The following is a 19,562-nucleotide window of genomic DNA, read 5'->3' as shown; positions in this document are numbered from 1 at the left end:
CTCACTCTCAACTCCTCTGTGTCCTCTCTCTCCTCACCATCCCTTCCCCTCTCACTCTCAACTCCACTGTGTCCTCTCCTCACCATCTCATTCCCCTCTCACTCTCAACTCCTCTGTGTCCTCTCCTCACCATCTCATTCCCCTCTCACTCTCACTCTCAACTCCACTGTGTCCTCTCCTCACCATCTCATTCCCCTCTCACTCTCACTCTCAACTCCACTGTGTCCTCTCCTCACCATCTCATTCCCCCCTCACTCTCACTCTCAACTCCACTGTGTCCTCTCCTCACCATCTCTGACGAGGGAAGGAAAGGGCAGTATAAAAATAAAAGAGAAGTATAACATAGCAAAGATGAGCGTGAAACCAGAGGACGAGGAAGCTTTTAAAAAGCAACAGAATGTAACAAAAAAGGCAATACACCAAGAAAAAATGAGGTACGAAGGTAAACTAGCCAAGAATATAAGGGAGGATAGTAAAAGCTTCTTTAGGTATGTGAATAGCAAAAAAATAGTTAAGACCAAAATTGGACCATTGATGACAGAAATGGGTGAATTTATTATGGGGTACAAGGAAATGGCAGATGAGTTGAACAAGTACTTTGGATCTGTCTTCACTAGGGAAGACACAAACAATCTCCCAGATGTAATAGTGGCCAAAGTAACTAGGGTAAAGGATGAACTGAAGGAAATTTATATTAGGCAAGAAACGGTGTTGGATAGACTGTTAAGTCTGAAGGCTGATAAGTCCCCGAGACCTGATGGTCTGCATCCCCGGGTACTTAAAGAGGTGGCTCTAGAAATCGTGGACGCATTGGTAATCATTTTCCAATGTTCTATAGATTCAGGAACAATTCCTGCTGATTGGAGGGTGGCTAATGTTGTCCCACTTTTCAAGAAAGGAGGGAGAGAGAAAACGGGGAATTATAGACCGGTTAGACTGACATCAGTGGTGGGAAAGCTGCTGGAGTCAATTATAAAAGATGAGATTATGACACATTTGGATAGCAGTAGAAGGATCAGTCCGAGTCAGCATGGATTTATGAAGGGAAAATCATGCTTGACTAATCTTCTGGAGTTTTTTGAGGATGTAACTATGAAAATGGACAAGGGAGAGCCAGTGGATGTGGTGTACCTAGACTTACAGAAAGGTTTTGATAAAGTCCCACATAGGAGATTAGTGGGCAAAATTAGGGCACATGGTACTGGGGGCAGTGTACTGACATGGATTGAAAATTGGCTGGCTGACAGGAAACAAAGAGTAGCGATTAATGGGTCCCTTTCGGAATGGCAGGCTGTGACCAGTGGGGTACCGCAAGGTTCAGTGTTGGGACCGCAGCTAAATACAATATACATTAATGATTTAGATGAAGGGATTAAAAGTAACATTAGCAAATTTGCTGATGACACAAAGCTGGGTGGCAGTGTGAAATGTCAGGAAGATGTTATGAGAATGCAGGGTGACTTGGACAGGTTGGGTGAGTGGGCAAATGTATGGCAGATGCAGTTTAATGTGGATAAATGTGAGGTTATTCACTTTGGTGGCAAGAACAGGAAGGCAGATTACTATCTAAATGGAGTCAAGTTAGGAAAAGGGGAAGCACAACGAGATTTAGGTGTTCTTGTACATCAGTCAATGAAAGCAAACATGCAGGTACAGCAGGCAGTGAAGAAAGCTAATGGCATGTTGGCCTTTATAAAAAGAGGAATTGAGTATAGGAGTAAAGAGGTCCTTCTGCAGCTGTACAGGGCCCTGGTGAGACCCCACCTGGAGTATTGTGTGCAGTTTTGGTCTCCAAATTTGAGGAAGGATATTCTTGCAATTGAGGGAGTGCAGCGTAGGTTCACAAGGTTAATTCCCGGAATGGCAGGACTGTCATATGTTGAAAGATTGGAGCGACTGGGCTTGTATACACTGGAATTTAGAAGGATGAGAGGGGATCTGATTGAGATGTATAAGATTATTAAGGGATTGGACATGCTGGAGGCAGGAAGCATGTTCCTGCTGATGGGTGAGTCCAGAACTAGGGGCCACAGTTTAAGAATAAGGGGCAGTTTAGAACAAAGATGCAGAAAATGTTTTTCACCCAGAGAGTGGTGGATATGTGGAATGCTCTGCCCCAGAAGGCAATGGAGGCCAAGTCTCTGGATGCTTTCAAGAGAGAGTTAGATAGAGCTCTTATAGATAGCGGGGTCAAGGGATATGGGGAGAGGGCAGGAATGGGGTACTGATTGTGTATGATCAGCCATGATCACAGTGAATGGTGGTGCTGGCTAGAAGGGCCAAATGGCCTACTCCTGCACCTACTGTCTATTGTCTCATTCCCCCCTCACTCTCGCTCTCAACACTGTGTCCCCAATGTTACTTGCATCACATGTGAGATGGTGTCATGAAAGCAACCTTTCCCTCAATCTCAGCAAAATACTAAAGCTGGTTATTGACTTCTGGAAGGAGAGCAGTGCCCAGCTCCTGTTTACATCAATGATGCTGAGGTCAAGGGGGTAGAAAGCTTCAAGCTCCTAGTCATGAACTTCACTAATAATCTGTTCTGGTCCTACTGTGGTGCACCTCCTAAGCCATCATGGCCAAGCAACCTCTCTACTTCCTCAGGAGGTGAAAGAAATTTGGCATTTGACCTTTGCTTACTGTTTATCATAGAAAGCATCCATATCTGGGCATATCATATGCTTGGTATGGCAACTACTCTGTCCAAGGCCTTAGGACACTGCAGAGAGTTGTGACCACAGTTCGGTACATTATGGAAATTAACCTTCCCCTATATTGTCACCATCCACATTACTTGCTGCCTTAGTAAAGTAACCAACATAATCAAAGGCTCCACCCATCCCCTTACCATTCTTAACTCAGAACATACAAAATCCTGAAAGCACAGACAACCAGGCTCAAGGACAACGTCCATCACACATTATACGACTGTTGAACACTATCCTAACATGATAAGATGAACTGTTGACTTTGCAGTCTACCTCATTATGGCCTTGATATTTTTGTCTGCCCACACTGCACTTTCTCTGAAACCATTTATTCTGCATTCTGTTATTTTGTGCCCTTGTACTCCCTCAATGCCCTGTTGCAATGAACTGATCTGTATGGATCAGAATCACAGTCGGACTCTGGTATATTATCACTGGTATATCTCATGATATTTGTTGTTTTGCAGAAGTAGTACAGTGCAATGCATAAAATATACTACAAATTACAATCAGAAATACAAATATAATTATTTTCATATACTAAATGAATTATACATAGATATAGAAATTAAATAAGTGGTGCAAAAAGGTAACAGAAATAGTGAGGTTGTGTCCATGTTTTCATGGGTTCATTAACTGTTCAGAAATCTAATGGCAGATGGGAAGAAACTGTTCCTAAGAGTGTGTGCCTTCAGGCTCCTACGCCTCCTTAGTGATGAGAAGAGGGTATATGCTGGGTGGTGGGTGGGGGGGGTCCCTAATCAAGACTCACCTTTTGATGATGTCCTCGATCTTGGGGAGGCTAGTGCCCATGATGGAGCTGACTGAGCTTACAACCCTCTGCAGATTTTCCAGATCCTGTGCAGCAGATCCTCGATACCAGGCAGAGGCAGCGATGCAACCAGGCAGTTAGAGGGCTCTCCAAGTTGCATCTGTAGAAATTTGCCGAGCCTTTTGTGATATAGTAAACCTCCTCAAACTCCTTAGAAATATAGTCGCAGATGTGTCTTCTTCGTATTTTATTCGATATTATTATTCGATAATAATAAACCAATTTACCAGTGAGATTCCCATACCAGTCATCCCGCTCAAGATGAGAGCCCACTCAATTAAGAAGAAAAAAAAAACAGTGCTATCATCATTCAATTTTCTAATCTCTTTGGTAAGGATATACTGAAAGTTGTTAATTGAAAGATGCCATAACCTTGAATGCACGATGGTCCAGAAAACCTGCTGAACTCAATTGAGTCCAAATTTAATGGTGACAAAAGTTAAATTGACCTGAACAAATGCAAAGGGACCAGTTAGGACAGAAAGTGCCATGTGTAGAAGTTGTAGAAAAGAAATTAGCCAATTAAAAAACTGGGAGGGCCAAGTGGCAAGTGGGATTAAGTGTTGAAATACTTAAAATAATACATATTGACTAAAAAAAATAAACAGACATATGGAAGGCTGAAGTGAACAGCAGAAATAATAGTACATTTAAAGCTGAAAAGCGTAAAAACAATTAATTCAGATACTATCTCATAGATTGCCATACCTGGTGATATTAATGTAGTTCAAATGGACTACAGTCAGACCTTCGACAAAGTGCCACCTGGAAGATCAGTGCAAGATAATGTTGGGGACAAGATTCAATTGGAGAAAGGTCATGCTTATCTAACTGTCTGCAGCTAGCTAATTTTTGATTTTCTGTTGTTGTTCAAAATATTGGAACCAGTATGACTCAGGCCAAATTGGCAAACTGGATTGAAAATGAGGTTAGTAATAGGGCGATGTTAGAGAGATACTTCTGTGATTGGAAGCCAGTGGTGAGTGGTGTGTGCAGTAACGAACTGGGATCCTTACTGATTGGTACATATATTAATGAATTGAATATGAATGAAAGAGGAGTGATGAATAAGTTTGTAGATTACATAAAAACTGGTGGTGTTGATGAAGAGCAGTTACAGACTGATATTGATCAGCTAATGAGATGGTTAGAGCAAAAACAAATGAAATGTTATCCTAATAAGTGGAAGATAATGCACTCTGGGAGGACTGCTAATGAAAAAGGACTGCTAATGAATAATGAGTAGTATGGCTTTTGGGATTATTGAGCAACAGAGTGACCTTGAAGTACAAGTCTAAGGATTGCTGAAAGTGACAACACAGATAGATAAGGTGGTGAAGAATGCATTCAAGATCCTTGCTTTCATTAGTTGGAGAATAAATTAGTTTAAGTGTAAGGAAGACGAAACTTGGAGGAGATCTGAGAAAGAACTTTTCACCCAGAGGATGATTGAGATCTGGTCCACATTGCCTGAGAGGGAGGTGGAGATGGCCACTTTCACAGCTTTATCTATATAAGTGCTTGAATTGCCAAGGCATAGAAAGGTACAAACCAAACACAGGAAGATGGGATTAATGGTTAGCATGGCCATGTTCTGCTGAAGAGTCTCCTTCAGTACTGAATGACTTTAAGTCCCAAAGTACCTTAGAGACAATCAAGAATACTTTGAAATGCAGACACTGTTGTAAGAGAGGAAGCACCCATTCTTCATTTACCTGTGACTATCACTGGCAAAGCCAGTATGCATCCTTCTCTTCTCTGGAGAAGGCCGTGATGGCCCATTGTCTTCATACTGCATTTCCTGGAACCAAAGTACTTCTCCAATGCTCCCACTATGATTAAAGGAATGGTAGACATCTTTATGGGTCAGGGGGTTATGGGATATGGAAGGGGGCAAAGAAGGTTGAGTTGTTTAGTAACTCATCTCTTTGGGTAGAAAAGAAATGCACATGCAGCAAGTTCCCAGAGAGAGAATTAAGCTAAAATCAGTTAATCTGCTTTACTGATGTTATTTGAAGGATGATTACTAATCATGATATCAGAGGGACTGCCATTGTTCTCAATCCCATGGAATCTCTTGTAACCACTTGAGAGCAGTTCGGACCTGAACTCACAGCCAACATCACTAACAGTTCAGCTCAAATTGTCCACATGGATTTTAATGTCAAGATGCTAGGGTAAGGCTTAAACCCACAACATAGTGACTCAGTGATTCCGTGACTCAATGAGTTACAATCGTGGATTGTTATGTGTGTGGCCATCAAATGCATGAGGCTGACTGATGGAAAGGGCAGATCGACGGATCAGAAATCTTCCTTCTGGGACATCACTGCTCCACTGTTTCTAATGAATGCAAGATATGTGCAGTGGGAAGAGGGCTGAGATTAGACAGCAGCATTTCTCCTCTGGGACAACCATCTGAGGGATGAGACTTGCCTCCTTTCACCCGTGAGTCAGAGCAGAGCCAGTGTTAATGTGAGCATTGTGCCTGTACCAGCACTGTGAAAGGGACTCTCTCACACACTTTCTGCATTTATTCCTGCAAGACTTTGATTCACAAATTGATATATTTTTCCTGCTGGAAGTTGCAGGTAAGTCTCCCTCCAACCACTCAGATAGTGCATTCTAGACTATTACTAGCTATGTAAAATAATTTACCCCAGCCCACCCACTCCCTCATTCCTTTCACCGCAGTGTATTTTGCCAATTATCTTAAATCTGTTTCTTCCGATTATCTGCAAGTAAACGGATTCTTCTCATCGACTCTTTCAACATGTTTCACAGCTCGGAATACTTAGAATCATTGAATCATAGAGAGATACAGCACATAAACAGATCCTTTGTCTCACTGAGTACACACTAACAATCAGCAACCCATTTACACTAATCCTCCATTAATTCCACAGTATTGCTATCTACTTTCCCCACCTACACATTATGCGCAATTTACAGCAGCCAATTAACCTAAAGTCACACATCTTTGGGGGGTGGGAAGAAACCAGAACACTCAGAGGAACCCCACAGGATGACAGGGAGAGCATGCAAGCTCCTTGACAGGCAGCACTCGAGAGCAGGTATCCGTCCAGCTCCCTAATGAATCTACCTCCACCAGTTCCCTTTTGCATTTCAAATGCTAACTATTCTCTGCATGCAGAGTTCCTCTTCATGTCATCTTTAGTTCATTTGCCAATCATCCTCATTCTATGTCCTCGGTTTTTAATCCACCTACCAACAGGAACACTTTCTCCCTAGGTCTTCATCCTTCATGATTTTAAATATCTATCAGATCTCCTCACCGCCTCCCCTGTTCCAAAGGGAATGATTCTCGCCTCTGTACTCTGTCCACAGAACTAAAATTCTTCATCCCTGGAATCTATTGAGGGTAAATCTTCCTCCACACCCACACCAAAATCCTCACATCTTTTCTAAAATGTGGTGCCTAGAATGGGATGCAATACTCCACTTGGAGCCAAACCTGTATAAAAAATGTTCATTACAATGTCCTTTCTCTCTTCCTTTCTCTCTGTTTGGAAAGGTAGGGATGGTTTTCAACCAATCTTCCAACCTACTCTGTCACTTTCTTTGAGATCTCCCTGTTCTTGCGCCATGCTAGAAATGTGCCTCTAGGTTATATTGCCTTTTCTCAATCCTTCTATCAAAATAGTTCTCTGTATTTCCAAGCACTGGGTTGTATCTATCCTGTCCAAAGCCTACATTTAAATTGAGATGGGATATGTTCAAAGGAGATGTGGAGGGGGTAGCAATTTTTTTACACAGAGAATGGCAGGTGCCTGGAATGCAACACTGGGGTGGTGATGGAGGCAAATGCAATAGAGGTGTTTAAGAGGTAGGCACAGAAGTACAGTGGAGTGCACTCTAACTGGTAGCATTACCATCTGGTAGGGAGGGGCCACTGCATAAAATTTGAAAAAGCTGCAGAACATTATAAATTCAGCCAGCTCCATCATAAGTGCTAATCTCCCAGCATCTAGGACATCTTCAAAAGGTGATGTCTCAAAAAGGCTTCATCCATCATTAAGGACCCCCGTACCCAGGTCATACCTCTTTCTCATTGCTACCATCAAGGAGGAGGTACAGAAGCCTGAAGACCCACACCAAATGTTTTAAGAACAGCTTTTTCTCTTTCACCATCAGATTTCTGAAAGGACAATAAACTCATGAACACTACCTCAATATTTTCGTTCTCTCTTTTTGCAATGCTTATTTAATTTAATTTTCTCTTTTATATGTACTGCTTATTGTAATTTATAGTCTTTTTATTAAGTATTACAATGTACTGCTGCTGCAAAACAGAAAAATTCCACAATTTATGCCAGTGGTATTAAACCCTGTTTCTGATTCTGATTCACATGAATGTGCAGAGAATGGAATGATATGGATGCCGTGTAGACAAAATAGATTAGTTAGGTGTTTAATGACTAGTTTAATTAGTTTGGCCTCTGTCTCTTTTATTTGCTTACTATTCAGTAATAGAATCTACAATGGAAAAACTTCCTCAACCACACCTGATGATGACAGAACTGTCCAGGAGATAGCTATAACCAAAGGGTATCTGTAGCCGGGCGGGTGATTCTGCTTCAAAGCTTCTGTAATATTTATCTCATCAGGCAGGGTAATAAATCACACAGCACATGGGAAGGAAGTTCGGCTGCCTGATGTCAGTTTTGGAACTAGTTTTCAGTTCTTCTGCTGATACCATCACTTGTCTCTCCAGGTCCAGGCCAATGGGATCACAGAACTTGACAGCATTGTGTTGCAAAGCCCACAAAGGTTATCTGGCATTAACTAGCACAGATACTTAGAGTCTACAGATTGTTTCCTTGTCTGCTCAAAATCACAATTTTAATCCCATTTAGAGTGAATACTATATGAAGGTTACACACAATTGTAGCAATGTTAGAGGTTAAGAGGTGAAAATATTCATTATTTATTAGGTGAATGCACTATGTGCTTTGATTCTGAACTATATAAATGGTGGATGGTGTCATATTAAATTGACTGAATACTGAATAAGTGACAACGTTAGAAATGGTTTTGTTTTTATAATACTGTCTTCTTTAAATCAGAGAACTGTAACTTATAGCCCTAGTCCAGACTGGTCTTCTTACTCAACAAAAATTCCCCACAGTACATTGTGAACCAAAGGGCCAGTTCCTTTTCTCTACTCTTCACTGTTTTCAGAAAAATAAAAGAGATGCCCTGATTCCTAGCCCAACATTTATCCATCAATAAACCAAAAAGATCAATAAAACAATGATAAATCACAATTTTGATGGTTCTGTTGCTCAATGGGGTTTCTTTGTTTCGTGGATGTCTGTGAAGAGGACAAATTTCAGCTTGTGTACTCAGATAGTAAGTGTACTTTGAAACATGAAGATACCTTATCAAAATCATACTGCTGTCTGTGAGATCTTGCTGTGAACAAATTACTTGTCACATATATACACTCTGGAAAAATAGTTAATTGTCTTTGAAACATCTTAAGGTGACCAGGTTATGAATGGCTCTAAGTTAATGCGTTTCACATTATAATTAGTTGTGGCAATGTCTGCGTCACCATGCCTCAGCTCTTGCCTGGTGCACCTTGACCCCTGCCTCATGTTCTTATAGACGAATAACAAGGCAAGTATTCCATATATATGCAATATAGAAACAGAGTTATCAGAGACCAACCACCCTGTACTGAGGATCCTTTTCCTACATTAGGCAAAGAAACACACCGGAGACTGAGACATAGAGTAATGAACTCACCACAGTCACAGACACATTGAGTAACAATCTGTGGTCAAAGTTTCATAGATATAACAATCAAATGAGCCTTCCTACCTACATAATGTCTGTCCCATCTTAAGATCACAAATAAATCTGATCTTCCCCCAGATGCCTCATTTTCCTCCCCTATACCAAGGGTGTATAGGTTCATAGGTTAATTGTTCTCTGTAACAAATTGCACCCTGATTGTAGGTGAATAGTGGATTCTATTAGGAGTTGATAGGAAAAAAATGATAAAGGGGAAAGTAGTTCTGATGAAGGGTCTTGGCCTGAAACGATGACTGTTTACTCTTTTCCATAGATGCTGCCTGGCCTGCTGAGTTCCTCCGGCATTTTGTGTGTGATGCTTGGATTTCCAGCATCTGAAGATTTCCTCTTGTTTGTGAAATTAGTGGTGGGATTGCTCAGTGATTGCTGGGTCAACGTGTCTTCTTATGTAACTTATGGAAACATGGAAAATCTAATCCTTCAGTCATTTGCTCTAAATAAGGCCTTCCGAAGCAGGAACAGTGGATTTGTAAAGCATGTCAAGGCCAGCTACAGCTCCATCCCTCCTGCTTCACTTTCTTCTACCTTGACAGATTAACAATGGTTAGCACTCAAGAGTTATAGTGTAACATATTACAGTGTAAATCTTACTGACATCCTTTGTCATTCATGGCTATAGCCCTGCTAAGTTTGAATCACAACGGTTTTGATCAAACCAAACTGCAGAGATGAGGCCAACATTTAATATGCATACACTGGAAAGCCCTCACCTCAGCTTCCACCCGAGTAGTCACAGCACAGCACTCTCAGCTCACTGTACCACCTTGACACTTGCTGTATTGTAAAGTCTGGAAGGGCCAAAGAGGTTGTGAGGGCCCTGGCATCCTGGGCTGAATCCAAAGCTCCAGACCCAATATCTGTGAGCATGGGAAGCCAGGTACAGGGAATAGAGGCTCAGAGGTGACCTGTCCTGTGGTTGGAGGGCTGCCTGGATGTGTGGGTGGGTCGGAGGGTGAGAGGGATGGGAAAGAGGCTTGTTCTGCTATGCATTTTGGGCATGCTATGTTGGTGCCCAAATATGTGGTGACACTTGTGGGCTGCCCCCAGCACATCCTTGGGTGTGCCGGTTGTTGATAGAAATGATGCAAGAGTGTTGGAGTGATATAGCAGAGGAAGAACTCATTCCACTCTCTGTCCCTGTGAGTCCTTTGCAATAGTATTGAATTGGTCCAGCATTTCTGCCCTTTCGCAAAGCAATGGAACATACTTATTTTCAGCTTTTCTCTTTTTCTATCTCTTTTTCAAAAGTTATTCCTGAACCTGACATACTTTTGAGCACTTGATGTCCCTCCTGCTTCACTTTCTTCTACCTTGACAGATTAACAATGGTCAATGCTCAAAAATAATAGAGTACTGGATTATAGTGGAAATCTTCCTGATGTCCTATGTCATTCATGACTGTGGCCCTGAATGACTGGTTCCTCGGCCAATTACCATTTACTCTGAGCTATGATTGTACAACTGGAAATGCTTGCTCCAGTGGTCTCATGGGATCAAGGGTGACTTGCTTCCATTCTGGTTCTGTGAGTTCTGAGGTCAGTATGTCAGAACTGCACAGACAGGCACCTCCCAGTCTCCACCCAGCTAACAGGAGTCACCCACCACTCATTTCTGCCTCAGCACCTACAGCCTATTTAAATCCAGCTTTCATCTACAGTCCTGGGTGATCCATCATACCAGCCAGCCTCACCCAGTTGCTCCGAGCCTTTTGTTACCTTGTTGCTTTGTCATGCTGAGGATCAGCTCTGTCTTGGTTTGTGTACTTTACAGTCTATCACCATTCACTGCTGAACCATCTCTACTGCTCTGCTCTTGGGTCAAGCCTCGTCTAGAGTTCCTGACAGGATGGGTGAACCTGCAGTTGACCCAACAGTGTTTGCTCGCCTAAAGGAAGTCACCTGCTGACAGAAGCAGCAGGAAACCATTAAGATTCTACTTGACACTCTTGACCAACTTTCCGTCTTATTAATGTAGCATCTGTACCCCAAATTTACCCCCCATTCGCCTAGGGTGAACTGCTGTCATCCCACCAATAGTGCAATACTTCGGTGTAAATACAGTGTAATTCCCCCCCCCCCCAGTGCATGCCCGCAACACAAATATCAGACAATACACCAAAGGTGAGTAAATAATTGCAACTTTATAGTTATTTCTCAGTGATAGGTTAGTAGAAACAGATAACCTAAAGATGCCAAATCAGTAAGTTTATCATTTTGTGCACGTAATATATTAATACGTTGGAGCTCATGCCTCCAGTTCCATCCACAATGATCTTCCAAGCCTTTGGCCACCATCCGAACCTCCGACTTCCAGTATCCGCCACCCTGGAACCGCTGTCCACTCCTCACACATCCATCCTCCTCACTTGCCTCCTGAAAAAGACCGTGAATTCTCACTCAGCTCACACATACAAGATAGCATAACAATTCTCCATTGGTTAGTTCCCTCCTTATCTACAGTTATAACCCAAACTTTCCAGCTACAGAAACCCATTACAGCATTAAGTAACATTACAGAGAAGCCATTTCATTATAACAATACTGAGAAGCCATTTTGTTAGCCTAAACAGTTAACACCACAGTTAATGGCACTAAAAGCCCTACATTAAGCAACCCCAAAACAATCAACCTCCACCTCTGAGCCCTGGATTCCAGTGCCTGAATGCTTCGATGGATCTCAAACCTATTGCTTCAACTTTTTGTCCCAGTGTGAGCTCCAGTCATCTTTGTATTCTACAGACTGAGCCAATATTGTCATTGTGATCTCTCTCTTGATTGTGCGAACTCTGACCTGAGCCACTGCGAACTAGGACAATAAAATTCCCATTTGCAATAAATATGAGGAATTCAGCACTGAACTACAGCTGGATTGTGGAAGCATTGCTGCACATTGCCATCACAACCTCTCAGAGAACCTAAAAGATGAGCTGTATAGCTGGAAATACACATTGGCCTCGAAAGCCTTTCACTCTGACTCTTTGCATTGACAAGCGTCCTATGGAATAAATCTCCAGATCTCCAGTCAGTATCCCAGTTTTGTTCCCAGAAACATTTGAGGCTGCAGGACCCTCATCAGCAATGCCTCCAGAACCTATAGAGTTCACCCCCCATGAGAGTGAGCATCAGTGGACAAACAGCTTGTGCACCTACGCATCAGATGCCCACTGTGTCTGGGGAATGGCAACACCAGGAAGGGACAAAGAGCCTTCTCTCTGGTACGCTGTCTCTGGCCCTTCGTTCCAGTACCCTAACTTGACACTCTCTTTCTGTACCCCTCCACACCCTGATAGCTTTACGTGCGTAGGAGGCTCTGGTGGATTCCGGCGCATCATGTCCATTAATGGGAGTCCCTTAAGGCTGGGGATGGTCAGAGGGTGCACATGGCCTGTGCATATGAGAATTGGAGAGAACCACAAGTCCATTCAAATCCTCCTTATCAACTCACCCAACATCTTGAGTTACCCTTGGTTCTCCACTCATGACCCTCACTTCACCTGGTCATCCAATTCACTGTTGAATTGGGACCCACCTGCAGCCCCAAATGACTTCACCCTATAAATCCACAGAGACAGAAGAAACCCTTGACCTCACCAAACTTCCACAGGAGTACCATGATTTAGCCATTGTCTTCAGTAAAAAGGAAGCTAGCACTCTGCCACTTCACAGACCATGTGATTATCCTCCTTTTGGGCACCACTCCTATGTAACTAGATCTTCTGACATATGCTACACAAGTGTGTTCATCTACCTCCTCAGCTTCTCCAAGGACTTCAAACCAGATCTATCACACCCGTTCAGTCCTTCAATGTCTTCTCGAAGGCCACCTGCACTGCAAGTTAGAAAAATGCTAGTTCTACGCCATAGTCTTTCCTTTCCAGGGTTACGTCCTTTCACCCTAAGACTTAACCATGGATCTAGAGAAAGTCTGCATGGTATTTGAATAGCCCCAACCACGTTCCCCCAAATAGCTAGAACACTTCTTGGGCTTCTCCAACTTCTACCACCATCACAAGAGGAACTACAGCCAAATAGTTGCTCCTCTCACCTCCCACACCAGATCACCTCCTACCTCAGGGATAAGCTGGGCTGCTGCAGTGGGCCATGCTTTCAAGGAGCTCAGGAGACGCTTCACCACCACTCCCATTCTCTGACATCCAAACCCCTCTGGACCTTTTTGTGGTAGAGGTGCCAGTGCCATCCTCTTCCAGGATGCATCTTCTTAACAAAGTCACCTCTGCACAGCGTCGTTATGAAGTAGGAGGGAGGGAGCTAGTCACCATTAAATGGGCCTTGAAGGTATGGAGACAGGAATTACTGAGCCTTTCCTGATCTGGACTGACCACCAGAAAGTCATATCCATTCAATAGACCTGCCAACTCAACCGACATCAGGCTCACTGGGTGCTCTTCGTCAAGCAATTCATCTTCACCATCTCCTCCAGACCCAGCTCCAAGAACACTGGGGAGGAATCTGTCATGACAGTTTGCCCCTCAGCCCATCATTTTGACCTCACAGATCTCCACGATCATCTTAGATCTTGAGTATCAGATCTTCCAGTCCCAATAGCACCAGCCTGCTTCGACTGATACACCTGACAACCACATGTACTTGCCAGCAGCCATGCACTCTGAGGTGGCCCAGTGGTCCCACTCCTCACCCCTCTCTAGCCATCCAGGCACATGACAGAGAAAGGATTTTCAGTGACATAATTTCTGGTGGCCCACCAGGACCACAGAAGTACCTCAGTTTTTCGCTGCCTGCCCTCAATACTTCCATTCCAATTCCTCCAACCAGCAGCTTCTGGACTTCTGCAGCCCCAACCAGTCCCACAATATCCACTGTCCCACATCACCATGGATTTCATCTTGGGTTTCCACCTCCTGATGGGTGCATGGTGATCAAGACAGTGGTGGACCAGTTCTCCAAGACAGCCCAACTCATTGCCTTCCCCAAGCATCTGTCAGCTGCTGGCACTGCAGACTTGGAGAACTAATATGTATTTCCCTTCCACAGTTTTCCTCCAGACATTGTGTGGACTGGGGCCCACAATTCAACTCCCATTCTGCCAAACCTACTGCTCCCACCTCCTCACCTCAGTGAGTTTGTCCTCTGGATATCATCTTCAGATCAACGGTCAGTCAGAAAGTGCCAATTAGCAAGTGTAGAAGTTTCTACGATGCTTCACCGACTCTAATCCTTCCACATTGAAGAAGTATTTGTTCTGGGCCAAACTGCCCTCCAATTTACACACTTCCTGTCACCCTTTCAGGTGCTTCATGGTGACCAACCTCCATGGTTCCCCGAGGAGGAGCCAACAGTGGAGGTCTCATCTGTCAGGGCCATGATTTGCTAATGCCAAAGTGTTTGGAACAGGGCACGGAGGGACACCTACCAGTCAACCATATCCCCAACTGCCAGGCCAACCACCAGAGGCACGCAGGCAGACTACTCCGGCCTGGGAACCATGTCTGGCTGTCCACACAGGATCTACCCCTGACTCCATCTCAAGCAAGCTCTCGCCCAAGTTCATTGGTCCCTTCAAGATTACCCACCAGTCACTTACCATTTCCAACTGCTGCCACCCCTCAAGATCAGACCTACCTTCCACATGTCCTGCCTCAAATTGGTTTTCTGTGGACCACATGAGCTTGCACCTCTGGAACCTAGGACGATGGAAGGTGATCTAATGTATATGGTTCCCTGGCACGTGGAGGGGATTGTGGTATCCGGTCATCTGGGAAGGGTACAGCTCAGAGGAGAGGTCTTGGGAGCCATCCAGATACATTTTGGATCCATCGCTGATCGAGGAATTCCCCGGGATGCATCTGGACTGTCCTGGGTCATTGAGTACTGGCAGTGGGAGGTGGGGGGTGGGGGGTGTTCTGTCAACAATACACAGGCAGGCATGTCCCAGTCCCCACTCAGCTGACAGGAGTCACCTGCTACTCATTTCCCACTCATCACCTGCAGCCTACTTAAACCCATCTCTCATCCACAGTTTGGTTCACCCATTGAACTAACTAGTATAAAACAGTTGCTCCTAGCCTTATGTTACCTTGTTGCCTTGTCGAGTATCAGTTCTGTCTTTTTTTGTGGCCCATAGTGGCTAGTTATTTTGCAGTCCATTATTAAAGTTACCTTTTATCATTGAACCATCTTTGGTGTTTTACATTTGGGTGCAGCTCCTCTACACTTCCTGACAAACTATGAGGCAAATGTGGAAATTGAAGGCTCTTCCACTGATGGGACTGAAGGTGCTAGGTGAGGTGGGTGTGTGGGTTGTTGATAAGGCGCTGTCCAACTTCTGTCATTCATGTGGCGCTTCCACAAAGCAAGGACTGAAAACTATCCTGAATATTCTTTTGGTACTCTGAGTGGTCACGGGCCAGAGATTCCCAGGAGTTATTGAGAATGCTGCACCCTTTTTGGGGAGGCTTTGAGGAGATCCTAGAATTTTTCTCCTCACAAGTAATCTCTTCCAATATCAGGGCTAGGAACAGGATGTGCATTTTGAGAGTCTGCTGTCAAACATGAAGTTATAACTAAGTATAACTAAGGTCTTAGTAGGCTTGGAAGATATTGGTTTGCTTTTCCTCTCAGCGAAGTTAGAGGAAGCAGCATTACTGCCATCTCTACAGTTTCCTTGAAGTCTCTGATACAAGTAACTGAGGTTTCAGGATATCACTGCTGCCTGATAGGCTGTAATAAGTTTTGATCTGCAAGAAACCTTTTCTTCAACTGACCGAAGACTGCTGACTCAAGGAAGGTTGAATATTACCATCAATATCTGTCTTTGCCAAGAGGTTGGTTAATCTATCCTCATTTACAAATTGAAAATCATTCATGATTTTGGATAATTCTATCAAATCTGCCCTTAGCTTTCCTTCTTTGGAGAAAACAACCCCAGTGATTATTCCAGAGTGCCAATGAAGAAGTGCTGCACTTAGGCTGCTAATATAGTAAATCCTCTTGCACCCTCTCTGTGGTCTTCAAATTTTCCCAAACTGCAGAGTGCAGTTGCTCAGCATTTTGTTTGGAAAGCAATCAACTGGTTCTGCAGACATTGGTTCACTGTGTCATGTGACCTCTACCTGGATCCTGGGTGGTCAGTGGCATCATCTGGAGTACAGGGCGTGACCGCTGCTCTGGGTAATGTGCTGCACCCTCCACAAGCACAGAAAAGTGGAAGCTCAGAGAACAGCTTGATCCATCATGTCTGGGCCATGCCTGAGTAGGGGCAATTGTGTGCCACTTCAAAATACAGATTTTGGAAAAGATAAACCTTTTATAGTTAAGGTGAATAAGAGAAGCATCAGTAAAGACAGGCACTGGTTGACATTGAATGGGCTTCAGTGCCCTTGGCTGAGGCAGAAGTGTCATATCCACACAGCAGAACATTTCACAGCAGCAAGTGGCAGAACGCGAGCTCCAGATTTGAAACTCTGGTCACCATCTGTTTCTCTGCCGTTTAAAACTCACTCACCCACTGCTTCTCCATTACTCTGAGCTGTAGCATTTACCTGGCTGCAGGAGGCAAAACAATATAAATACTGAGTTCAGATGCAGGATTTCCACCCAAAATGCCATCAATTTCTCTCCCTCCACAAATGCTGCATTCCCACTGAGTTCTTCCAGTGCGTTGTTTCGTTGCTCCAGTATAAATACTGCTGACCAATCAGGATTCACAAGTTAATCATGTGACACTGACAACAAAGGGATTCTGAAGGCACCATTCCAAGTATTGGAAGGGTCTCTAAAATAACTCCTGATTTTTTCTGCCTCAGAACTCACTACCACTATCAGAAACTCCAGAATGTATCCTCATTTTTATTGGAGACATGTGAGATGCAGATAAAGGAATCTGGAGTGCTTGATGAACTTAATGAGTCAGGCAGCATCTATGGTGGGAAATAATCGATTTTAGGCGTAATTTCCTTCATGTAAACCCTTGACCCAAAATGTCAGCTTTCCACTTCCCTCCATAGATGTTCCTAACCTGCTGAGGTGTCCGGAACTTTGTGTATTGCTCACTTTTATTGGCCAAGAATTCACCTTCACATCTGATGCACCATCAATAACTCACTCTGAGACATAAAGGCAAGATATCGGCTTTTATTGACTGGAAGAAGGAACAAGCAGTGAGTGACCACCATACCACATCCTGGAGATTGAGAGGCCGGGCTCAGACCTTGATCGCCTTTATACAGGGGTCTGTGAGAGGAGCCACAGGAGCAGTCAGCAGGGGGCGTGTCCAGACAGGTATATGTAGTTCACCACAACATCCAAGTAACCAAGACTCGGGGAGCCAGACTCACACTATCTTTCTGAGCCCATCATTTTCTAGGGCTTCAGATTTCACCTACAATATCTTGCAGCACAGGAATCATTCTCACCCCTTTTCAAACTACAGATCATATTCATTTTCTTGCACACCAGAATTTACTCACCCATTCTGAAACCACAGAGCTCATTTCAGTCTTCAGTGCTTCTGATTCCGCTCCCAAATTCAGTTGTTTTGGAGCTCACACTGACCTTCTGTGGTCCACAACTCAATCTCACTATTAAATTGCAGTAACAGGAATGCTCTGGGAACCAGTATAGGCCTGATAGGTCGAATGGACTCTTTCCTGATTAATAAATATGTAGTAATGTAGCTGTTCAGCAAAGAAACAGGTCCTTGCTTTTTCAAGAATCTGTCTAAATGCCTCTTAGACATAGTGATTGTATCTGTTTCCAACACCTCCTTTGACAGTGTGCTCCAGATATCATCCTCTCCCTCTGTAAAAAATATTTCCCCTCCCATCTCTTTCATGTCCGCCCTCTGTCCTTAAACCTATTCCCTCTGTCTTTTGATACCTTTTCCATGAAAAAGAATATTTTGACCACCAGCTCTATCTGATAATCTTACAGACTATTATCGGGTCACCTCTCTGTCTCCTTCACTCTCGGTAAAACAAACTGAAACCCGACCTGTCGCTCTGTATAATTAAAATCATCCAGGTGAATTGCATATTGGTCACTGCAATGCTGATTCTCCAAGTGTGGCTCTCAGAATTAAAAGACGTTTTAATAGGAGGAAAAAGAGGGAAAGAGTTTGGTGACCAAAGGGTATTGTGTGCCATCAACACACAATTGACCAGTGAGACAATTAGAGGATGAGCCAAGGAGAAAGGGAGAACATCTGCTTTTTGTACAGTGCTCTATAAAGTCTAAACATCCCAGGGCATATTACTAGCAGAAGTTAATGATTGTGCTCAGGCATGAGAATGTAGTTGATAGCATTTCCTAAAGCTGCCTCATTGCCTGTTATCCTCACTGTGGTCCCAGCATCAGGCAAGTAGGGTAGGGGATAAAATTAAAGTCCAGGGGAGAGGCACTAATGTATTACAAAGATCTACTTGCACGTTCAAGGCTTCGAAGTTGTATAGGAAAAGTTGCCTGTGCAAAGTTACTGCAAACATTATTTAAAGAGTATAATTTATTGGAATTGAATAATTTCTACCTTTTACACCCATTATTACCAGAACAGATTAATAGAGTGGCATAGCACAGAAGCAGCCCATCTGCACTAATCCCATTTGCCCACATTAGGTCTCTGCTTTGCCTATAACTAAATGCCTCTTAATTATAGTGATTGTATCTGATTCCATCAGCTCCTCTGGCAGCACTCTCTTTGTAAGAGACTTACCCCTCAGATCCCCTGTAAAGTTCCTGAGCATCAGAATCACAATCCAGTTTATTTTTGCTTACATACGCTGTCAAATTTATTTTTCCTCACCTTTCCTCACTGGTGCCTGGAACCTCAGTTTTAATTTCAAGTATGCAAGAATTTTCCCTTCCTTTGCAGTTCTCGGAACTAATGCTTACTGTCTTTCTGTGAAGACCCAACCCACACTTCTTTTCTGGTGCCCTTAATCTCCCTCTTCTTTCTCTGCTGGCAACTTGTGATCACTTTCCTGGGCCCCAGAAGTCACTTTTGATGACACATCTCTTAGTAATTACTCTTCTTTCTCAGACACTGACTCCCTCATTTTCTGTTACCCTGCCACTCAATCTCGGCTTTTAGTGCATGATTCTCATCTTGAATCCCCAGAATTTTCATTTTCTTGTGGCACAGTACCCATACCCATATCCTGTTGTCCAGAACTCAACTTTATTATTTATCACCTGGAAATAACA

The sequence above is a fragment of the Hypanus sabinus genome, chromosome 9 (assembly GCF_030144855.1).
Source record: "Hypanus sabinus isolate sHypSab1 chromosome 9, sHypSab1.hap1, whole genome shotgun sequence".
Classification (NCBI taxonomy): Eukaryota; Metazoa; Chordata; class Chondrichthyes; order Myliobatiformes; family Dasyatidae; genus Hypanus; species Hypanus sabinus.
This window is presented reverse-complemented; position numbering follows the sequence as displayed.